Source organism: Carcharodon carcharias, chromosome 2 (assembly GCF_017639515.1).
Source record: "Carcharodon carcharias isolate sCarCar2 chromosome 2, sCarCar2.pri, whole genome shotgun sequence".
Lineage (NCBI taxonomy): Eukaryota > Metazoa > Chordata > Chondrichthyes > Lamniformes > Lamnidae > Carcharodon > Carcharodon carcharias.
Window position 1 is genome coordinate 121261386 of NC_054468.1, and position 9511 is coordinate 121270896.

Here is a 9511-nt window from a genome sequence, read left to right on the forward strand (position 1 = left end):
CCAGCAGCAGCAGCAGCAGCTCCACCAACAGCAGCAGCAACAGCAGCAGTAGCAGAAATAGCTGCAGCAACAGCAGGAGCAAGAGGAGCAGCAGCACCAACACCAGCAGCAATAGCAGCAGCAGCAGTAACAGCAAAAGCAGTAGCAAGAGGAAAACCAACAGCAGCACGAACACCAGCAGCAATAGCAGCAGCAGCATCCACAGCACCAGCAAAGGCAGCAACAGCAAAAGCAGTAGCAAGAGGAACAGCAGCAGCAGCACCAACAGCAGCAGCAACATCATCAGCAGCAGTGACAAATGTAGCAGCAACACCAGGAGCAGCAGCAGCAGCTCCACCACCAGCAACAGCAACAATAGCAGCCAAAGCAACACCAGTAACAGCAACACCAGCAGCAGCAACCCCTACGACAGAAGCAGCAACACAGCAGCAACAGCAACTGCAGCAGCAACATCAGCAACAGCAGCAACAAAAGTAGCAGCAACACCAGCAGCAGCTGCAGCAGCTCCAGCACCAGCAGCAGCAACAGTAGCAAGAGCAGCAATAGCTACAGCAGCAACAACAGCCGCAGAAACACCAGCGACAGAAGCAGCAACACCAGCAAAACCAGCAGCAGCAACAGCAGCAATAGCAACAGCAGCTGCAACACCAGCAGCACCAGCAGCAGCAACACCAGCAGAACCAGCAGCAGCAACAGCAGCAACAATAGCAGCAGCAAAAAAAGTAGCAGCAACACCAGCAGCAACAGCAACAGCAGCAGCAGCTCCACCAGCAGCAGCAGCAGCAACAGAACCAGCAGCAACACCAGCACTAGCGACAACAGCAGTACCAGCAGCAGCAGCACCAGCGACAACAGCAACAGCAGCCGCGGCAACTACGACAACAGCAGCACCAGCAACAGCAGAAACAACAACAACTGCAGGAGCAGCACAATCAGCAGCAGTAGCCGCAGCAACAACAGCAGCACCAGCACCAGCAACAGCAGCAACAGCCGCAGCAACACCAGTGACAGAAGCAGCAACAGCAGCAGTAACAACAACAGCCGCTGCTGATCCACCACCAGCAGCAGCAGCAACAGATGCAGCAGCATCACCAGCAGTAATCGCAACACCAGCACCAGCAGCAACTGCAGCAGCAGCAGCAGCAACTGCACCAGCAGCAACATCAGCTTTACCTGAAGCAACAGCAGCAGCACCAGCACAAGCAACAGCAGCAACAACAGCCGCAGCAACCACAACATCAGCAGAAGCGGCAACGGCAGGAAATACAGCATCTACAGCAATAGCAACAGCAGCAGCAACACCAATGACAGAAGCAGCAACACCAGCAGCAACAACAGCCACAGCAACCAAACAGCAGCAGCAGCAACAAAAGTAACAGCAACACCAGCAGCAGCTGCAGCAGCTCTTGCACCAGCAGCAGCAACAGTGGCAATAGCAGCAATAGCTACAGCAACAACAACAGCCGCAGCAACACCAGCGACAGAAGCAGCAACACCAGCAGAACCAGCAACAGGAACAGCAGCAACAGCAACAGCAGCTGCAACACCAGCAGCACCAGCAGCAGCAACACCAGCAGAACCAGCAGCAGCAACAGCAGCAACAATAGCAGCAGCAAAAAAAGTAGCAGCAACACCAGCAGCAACAGCAACAGCAGCAGCAGCTCCACCAGCAGCAGCAACAGCAACAGAACCAGCAGCAAAACCAGTGCAAGCGACAACAGCAGCACCAGCAGCAGCAGCACCAGTGACAACAGCAACAACAGCCGCAGCAACCACGACAGCAGCAGCACCAGCAACAGCAGAAACAACAGCAACTGCAGGAGCAGCACAATCAGCAGCAGTAGCCGCAGCAACAACAGCAGCACCAGCACCAGCAACAGCAGCGACAGCCGCAGCAACACCAGTGACAGAAGCAGCAACACCAGCAGTAACAGCAACAGCCGCTGCAGCTCCGCCACCACCAGCAGCAGCAACAGAAACAGCAGCATCACCAGCAGTAATCGCAACACCAGCACCAGCAGCAACTGCAGCAGCAGCAGCAGCAACTGCACCAGCAGCAACATCAGCTTTACCTGAAGCAACAACAGCAGCACCAGCACAAGCAACAGCAGCAACAACAGCCGCAGCAACCACAACATCAGCAGAACCGGCAACGGCAGGAAATACAGCATCTACAGCAATAGCAACAGCAGCAGCAACACCAATGACAGAAGCAGCAACACCAGCAGCAACAACAGCCACAGCAACCAAACTGCAGCAGCAGCAACAAAAGTAACAGCAACACCAGCAGCAGCTGCAGCAGCTCTTGCACCAGCAGCAGCAACAGTGGCAATAGCAGCAATAGCTACAGCAGCAACAACAGCCGCAGCAACACCAGCGACAGAAGCAGCAACACCAGCAGAACCAGCAACAGGAACAGCAGCAACAGCAACAGCAGCTGCAACACCAGCAGCACCAGCAGCAGCAACACCAGCAGAACCAGCAGCAGCAACAGCAGCAACAATAGCAGCAGCAAAAAAAGTAGCAGCAACACCAGCAGCAACAGCAACAGCAGCAGCAGCTCCACCAGCAGCAGCAACAGCAACAGAACCAGCAGCAAAACCAGTACAAGCGACAACAGCAGCACCAGCAGCAGCAGCACCAGTGACAACAGCAACAACAGCCGCAGCAACCACGACAGCAGCAGCACCAGCAACAGCAGAAACAACAGCAACTGCAGGAGCAGCACAATCAGCAGCAGTAGCCGCAGCAACAACAGCAGCACCAGCACCAGCAACAGCAGCGACAGCCGCAGCAACACCAGTGACAGAAGCAGCAACACCAGCAGTAACAGCAACAGCCGCTGCAGCTCCGCCACCACCAGCAGCAGCAACAGAAACAGCAGCATCTCCAGCAGTAATCGCAACACCAGCACCAGCAGCAACTGCAGCAGCAGCAGCAGCAACTGCACCAGCAGCAACATCAGCTTTACCTGAAGCAACAGCAACAGCACCAGCACAAGCAACAGCAGCAACAACAGCCGCAGCAACCACAACATCAGCAGAACCGGCAACGGCAGGAAATACAGCATCTACAGCAATAGCAACAGCAGCAGCAACACCAATGACAGAAGCAGCAACACCAGCAGCAACAGCAACAGAAACAGCAGTAGCAACACCAGCAGCATCAGCAGCAGCAACACCAGCGGAACCAGCAGCAGCAACAGCAGCAACAATAGCAGCAGCAACAAAAGTAGCAGCCACACCTGGAGCAACAGCAACAGCAGCAGCAGCTAAACCAGAAGCAGCAGCAGCAACAGAACCAGCAGCAACACAAGCAGAAATAGCAATACCAGCAACAGCAGCAACACAAGCACCAGCAACAACAGCAGCACCAGCAGCAGCAGCACCAGCGACAACAGCAACAACAGCCGCAACAATCACGACAACAGCAGCACCAGCAACAGCAGAAACAGAGCAACTGCAGGAGCAGCACAATCAGCAGCAGTAGCCGCAGCAACAACAGGAGCACCAGCACCAGCAACAGCAGCAACAGCCGCAGCAACACCAGCAGCAACAGCAACAGCCGCTGCAGCTCCACCACCAGCAGCAGCAGCAACACAAACAGCAGCAACACCAGCAGTAATCGCAACACCAGCACCAGCAGCAACTGCAGCAGCAGCAGCAGCAACTGCACCAGCAGCAACATGAGCTTTACCTGAAGCAACAGCTGCAGCACCAGCACAAGCAACAGCAGCAACAACAGCTGCAGCAACCACAACATCAGCAGAACCGGCAACGGCAGGAAATACAGCATCTACAGCAATAGCAACAGCAGCAGCAACACCAATGACAGAAGCAGCAACACCAGCAGCAACAGCAACAAAAACAGCAGTAGCAACACCAGCAGCACCAGAAGCAGCAACACCAGCAGAACCAGCAGCAGCAATAGCAGCAACAACAGCAGCAGCAACAAAAGTAGCAGCAACACCTGGAGCAGCAGCAACATCACCAGCAGCAGTGACAAAAGTAGCAGCAACACCAGCAGCAGCAGCAGCAGCTCCACCACCAGCAACAGCAACAATAGCAGCCAAAGCAACACCAGTAACAGCAACACCTACGACAGAAGCAGCAACACCAGCAGCAACAGCAACAGCTTCAGCAACATCAGCAGCAGCAGCAACAAAAGTAGCAGCAACACCAGCAGCAGCTGCAGCAGCTCCAACAACAACAGCAGCAACAGTAGCCATAGCACAAATAGCTAAAGCAGCAGCAACAGCTGCAGAAACACCAGCGACAGAAGCAGTAACACCAGCAGAACCAGCAGCAGCAACAGCAGCAACAGCAACAGCAGCTGCAACACCAGCAGCACCAGCAGCAGAAACACCAGCAGAACCAGCAGCAGCAACAGCAGCAACAACAGCAGCAGCAAGAAAAGTAGAAGCAACACCAGCAGCAACAGCAGCAGCTGCTCCACCAGCAGCAGCAGCAGCAACAGAAACAGCAGCAACACCAGCACTAGCAACAACAGCAGCACCAGCAGCAGAGCACCAGCAACAACAGCAACAACAGCCACAGCAACCACGACAACAGCAGCTCCAGCAACAGCAGAAACAACAGCAACTGCAGGAGGAGCACGATCAGCAGCAGTACCGCAGCAACAACAGCAGCACCAGCACCAGCAACAGCAGCAACAGCCGCAGCAACACCAGTGACAGAAGCATCAACACCAGCAGCAAAAGCAACAGCCGCAGAAGCTCCACCACCAGCAGCCGCAGCAACAGAAACAGCAGCAACACCAGCAGTAATAGCAACACCAGCACCAGCATCAACTGCAGCAGCAGCAAATGCACCAGCAGCAACATCAGCTTTACCTGAAGCAACAGCAGCAGCACCAGCACAAGCAATAGCAGCAACAACAGCCGCAGCAACCACAACATCAGAAGAACCGGCAACAGCAGGAAATACAGCTTCTACAGCAATAGCAACAGCAGCAGCAACACCAAAGACAGAAGCAACAACACCAGCAGCAACAGCAACAACAGCCACAGCAAACACGACAACAGCAACACCAGCAACAGCAGAAACAACAGCAACTGCAGGAGCAGCACAATCAGCAGCAGTAGCCGCAGCAACAACAGCAGCACCAGCAACAGCAACAGCAGCAACAGCCGCAGCAACACCAGTGACAGAAGCAGCAGCACCAGCAGCAACAGCAACATTGCAGCAGCACCACCACCAGCTGCAACAGCAACAGAACCAGCAGCAAAACCAGCAGTAATAGCTACACCAGCACCAGCAGCAACTGCAGCAGCAGAAGCAGGAAACTGCACCAGCAGCAACATCAGCTGTACCTGAAACAACAGGAGCAGCACCAGCACAAGCAACAGCAGCAACAACAGCCGCAGCAACCACAACATCAGCAGAACCGGCAGCAGCAGGAAATACAGCATCTACAGCAACAGCAACAGCAGCAGCAACACCTACGACAGAAGCAGCAACACCAACAGCAACAGCAACAGCAGCAGTAACATCAGCAGCAGCGACAAAAGTAGCAGCAACACCTGCAGCAACAGCAGCAACTCCACCACCAGCAACAGCAGCAATAGCAGCCAAAGCAACACCAGTAACAGCAACACCTACGACAGAAGCAGCAACACCAGCAGCAACAGCAACTGCAGCAGCAACATCAGCAGCAGCAGCAACAAAGGTAGCAGCAACAACAGCAGCAGCTGCAGCAGCTCCAACACCAGCAGCAGCAACAGTACCAATAGCAGCAATAGCTACAGCTGCAACAACAGCCGCAGAAAAACCAGCGACAGAAGCAGCAACACCAGCAGAACCAGCAGCAGCAACAGCAGCAACAGCAACAGCAGCTGCAACACCAGCAGCAGCAGCAACACCAGCAGAACCAGCAGCAGCAACAGCAGCAACAACAGCAGCAACAAGAAAAGTAGAAGAAACACCAGCAGCAACAGCAACAGCAGCAGCAGCTCCACCAGCAGCAGCAGCAGCAACAGAACCACTAGCAACACCAGCACTAGCAACAACAGCAGCACCAGCAGCAGCAGCACCAGCAACAACAGCAACAACAGCCACAGCAACCACGACAACAGCAGATCCAGCAACAGCAGAAACAACAGCAACTGCAGGAGGAGCACAATCAGCACCAGCAACAGCAGCAACAGCCGCAGCAACACCAGTGACAGAAGCAGCAGCACCAGCAGCAACAGCAACATTGCAGCAGCACCACCACCAGCTGCAACAGCAACAGAACCAGCAGCAAAACCAGCAGTAATAGCTACACCAGCACCAGCAGCAACTGCAGCAGCAGAAGCAGGAAACTGCACCAGCAGCAACATCAGCTGTACCTGAAACAACAGGAGCAGCACCAGCACAAGCAACAGCAGCAACAACAGCCGCAGCAACCACAACATCAGCAGAACCGGCAGCAGCAGGAAATACAGCATCTACAGCAACAGCAACAGCAGCAGCAACACCTACGACAGAAGCAGCAACACCAACAGCAACAGCAACAGCAGCAGTAACATCAGCAGCAGCGACAAAAGTAGCAGCAACACCTGCAGCAACAGCAGCAACTCCACCACCAGCAACAGCAGCAATAGCAGCCAAAGCAACACCAGTAACAGCAACACCTACGACAGAAGCAGCAACACCAGCAGCAACAGCAACTGCAGCAGCAACATCAGCAGCAGCAGCAACAAAGGTAGCAGCAACAACAGCAGCAGCTGCAGCAGCTCCAACACCAGCAGCAGCAACAATACCAATAGCAGCAATAGCTACAGCTGCAACAACAGCCGCAGAAAAACCAGCGACAGAAGCAGCAACACCAGCAGAACCAGCAGCAGCAACAGCAGCAACAGCAACAGCAGCTGCAACACCAGCAGCAGCAGCAACACCAGCAGAACCAGCAGCAGCAACAGCAGCAACAACAGCAGCAACAAGAAAAGTAGAAGAAACACCAGCAGCAACAGCAACAGCAGCAGCAGCTCCACCAGCAGCAGCAGCAGCAACAGAACCACTAGCAACACCAGCACTAGCAACAACAGCAGCACCAGCAGCAGCAGCACCAGCAACAACAGCAACAACAGCCACAGCAACCACGACAACAGCAGATCCAGCAACAGCAGAAACAACAGCAACTGCAGGAGGAGCACAATCAGCACCAGCAACAGCAGCAACAGCCGCAGCAACACCAGTGACAGAAGCAAAAAACCAGCAGCAAAAGCAAGAACCACAGCAGCTCGACCACCAGCAGCAGCCGCACAAAAACCAGCAGCAACACCAGCAGTAATAGCAACACCAGCAACAGCAGCAACTGCAGCAGCAGCAGCAGCAACTGCACCAGCAACAACAGCAACAACAGCCACAGCAACCACGACAACAGCAGCACCAGCAACAGCAGGAAATGCAGCATCTACAGCAATAGCAACACCAGCAGCAAGACCAACGACAGAAGCAGCAACACAAGCACCAGCAACAACAGAGGCACCAGCAGCAGCAGCACCAGCAACAACAGCAACAACAGCCACAGCAACCACGACAACAGCAGCACCAGCAACAGCAGAAACAACAGCAACTGCAGGAGCAGCACAATCAGCAGCAGTAGCCACAGCAACAACAGCAGCACCAGCACCAGCCACAGCAGCAACAGCCGCAGCAACACCAGTGACAGAAGCAGCAACACCAGCAGCAAAAGCAACAGCAGCAGCAGCTCCACAACCACCAGCAGCAGCAACAGAAACAGCAGCAACACCAGCAGTAATAGCAACACCAGCACCAGCATCAACTGCAGCAGCAGCAACTGCACCAGCAGCAACATCAGCTTCAGCTGAACCAACAGCAGCAGCACCAGCACAAGCAACAACAGCAAGAACAGCCGCCGCAACCACAACATCAGCAGAACCGGCAACAGCAGGAAATAGAGCATCTACAGCAATAGCAACAGCAGCAGCAACAACAATGACAGAAGCAGCAACACCAGCAGCAACAGCAACAACAGCCTCAGCAACCACGACAATAGCAGGACCAGCAACAGCAGAAACAACAGCAACTGCAGGAGCAGCACAATCAGCAGCAGTAGCCGCAGCAACAACAACAGCACCATCAACAGCAACAGCAGCAACAGCCGCAGCAACACCCGTGACAGAAGCAGCAACACCAGCAGCAACAGCAACAGCTGCAGCAGCACCACCACCAGCAACAGCAGCAACAGAACGAGCAGCAAAACCAGCAGTAATAGCAGCACAAGCACCAGCAGCAACTGCAGCAGCAGCAGCAGCTACTGCACAAGCAGTAACATCAGCTTTACCTGAAGCAACAGCAGCAGCACCAGCACAAGCAACAGCAGCAACAACAGCCGCAGCAACCACAACATCAGCAGAACCGGCAACAGCAGGAAATACAACATCTACAGCAACAGCAACAGCAGCAGCAACACCAACGACAGAATCAGCAACACCAACAGCATCAGCAACAGCAGCAGTAACATCAGCAGCAGCGACAAAAGTAGCAGCAACACCTGCAGCAGCAGCAGCAGCTCCACCTCCAGCAGCAGCAACAATAGTAGCAACAGCAACAGCAGCAACAGCAACACCAGCAGCAGCAACAACTACACAGTAGAAGCAACACCAGCAGCATCAGCAACAGCAGCATCAACATCAGCAGCAGCGACAAAAGTAGCAGCAACACCAGCAGCAGCAGCAGCAGCTCCACCACCAGCAGCAGCAACAGCAGCAGTAGCAGCAATAGCTACAGCAGCAACAACAGCCGCAGCAACACCAGAGACAGAAGCAGCAACACTAGCAGCAACAGCAACAGCAGCAGCATCATCAGCAGCAAGAGCAACAAAAGTAGCAGTAACACCACCAGCAGCAGCAGCAGCTCCACCACCAGCAGCAGCAACAGCAGCAGTAGCAGCAATAGCTACAGCAACAGCAGGAGCAAGAGGAGCAGCAGCACCAACACCAGCAGCAATAGCAAAAGCAGCAGCTACAGCACCAGCAACAGCAGTAACAGCAACAGCAGTAGCAAGAGGAAAACCAGAAGCAGCACGAACACCAGCAACAATAGCAGCATCAGCAGCCACAGCACCAGCAAAGGCAGCAACAGCAAAAGCAGTAGCAAGAGGAACATGAGCAGTAGCACCAACACCAGCAGCAACAGCAGCAGCAACATCACCAGCAGCAGTGACAAATGTAGCAGCAATACCTGCAGCAGCAGCAGCAGCTCCACCTCCAGCAGCAGCAACAATAGCAGCAACAGCAACAGCAGTAACAGCAACACCAGCAGCAGCAACACCTACGACAGAAGCAGCAACACCAGCAGCAACAGCAACAGCAGCAGCAACTTCAGCAGCAGCAGCAACAAAAGCAGCAACAACACCAGCAGCAGCTGCAGCAGCTCCAGCACCAGCAGCAGCAACAGTAGCAATAGCAGCAATAGCTACAGCAGCAACAACATCCGCAGCTACACCAGCGACAGAAGCAGCAACACCAGCAGCACCAGCAGCA

The 9511-nt window shown here is 54.3% G+C and overlaps 1 pseudogene; it reads left to right on the plus strand.

The window, feature by feature from the left end:
- Positions 1 to 9511, plus strand: part of LOC121288118 — a 39556-nt pseudogene that overhangs the window by 29804 nt on the left and 241 nt on the right.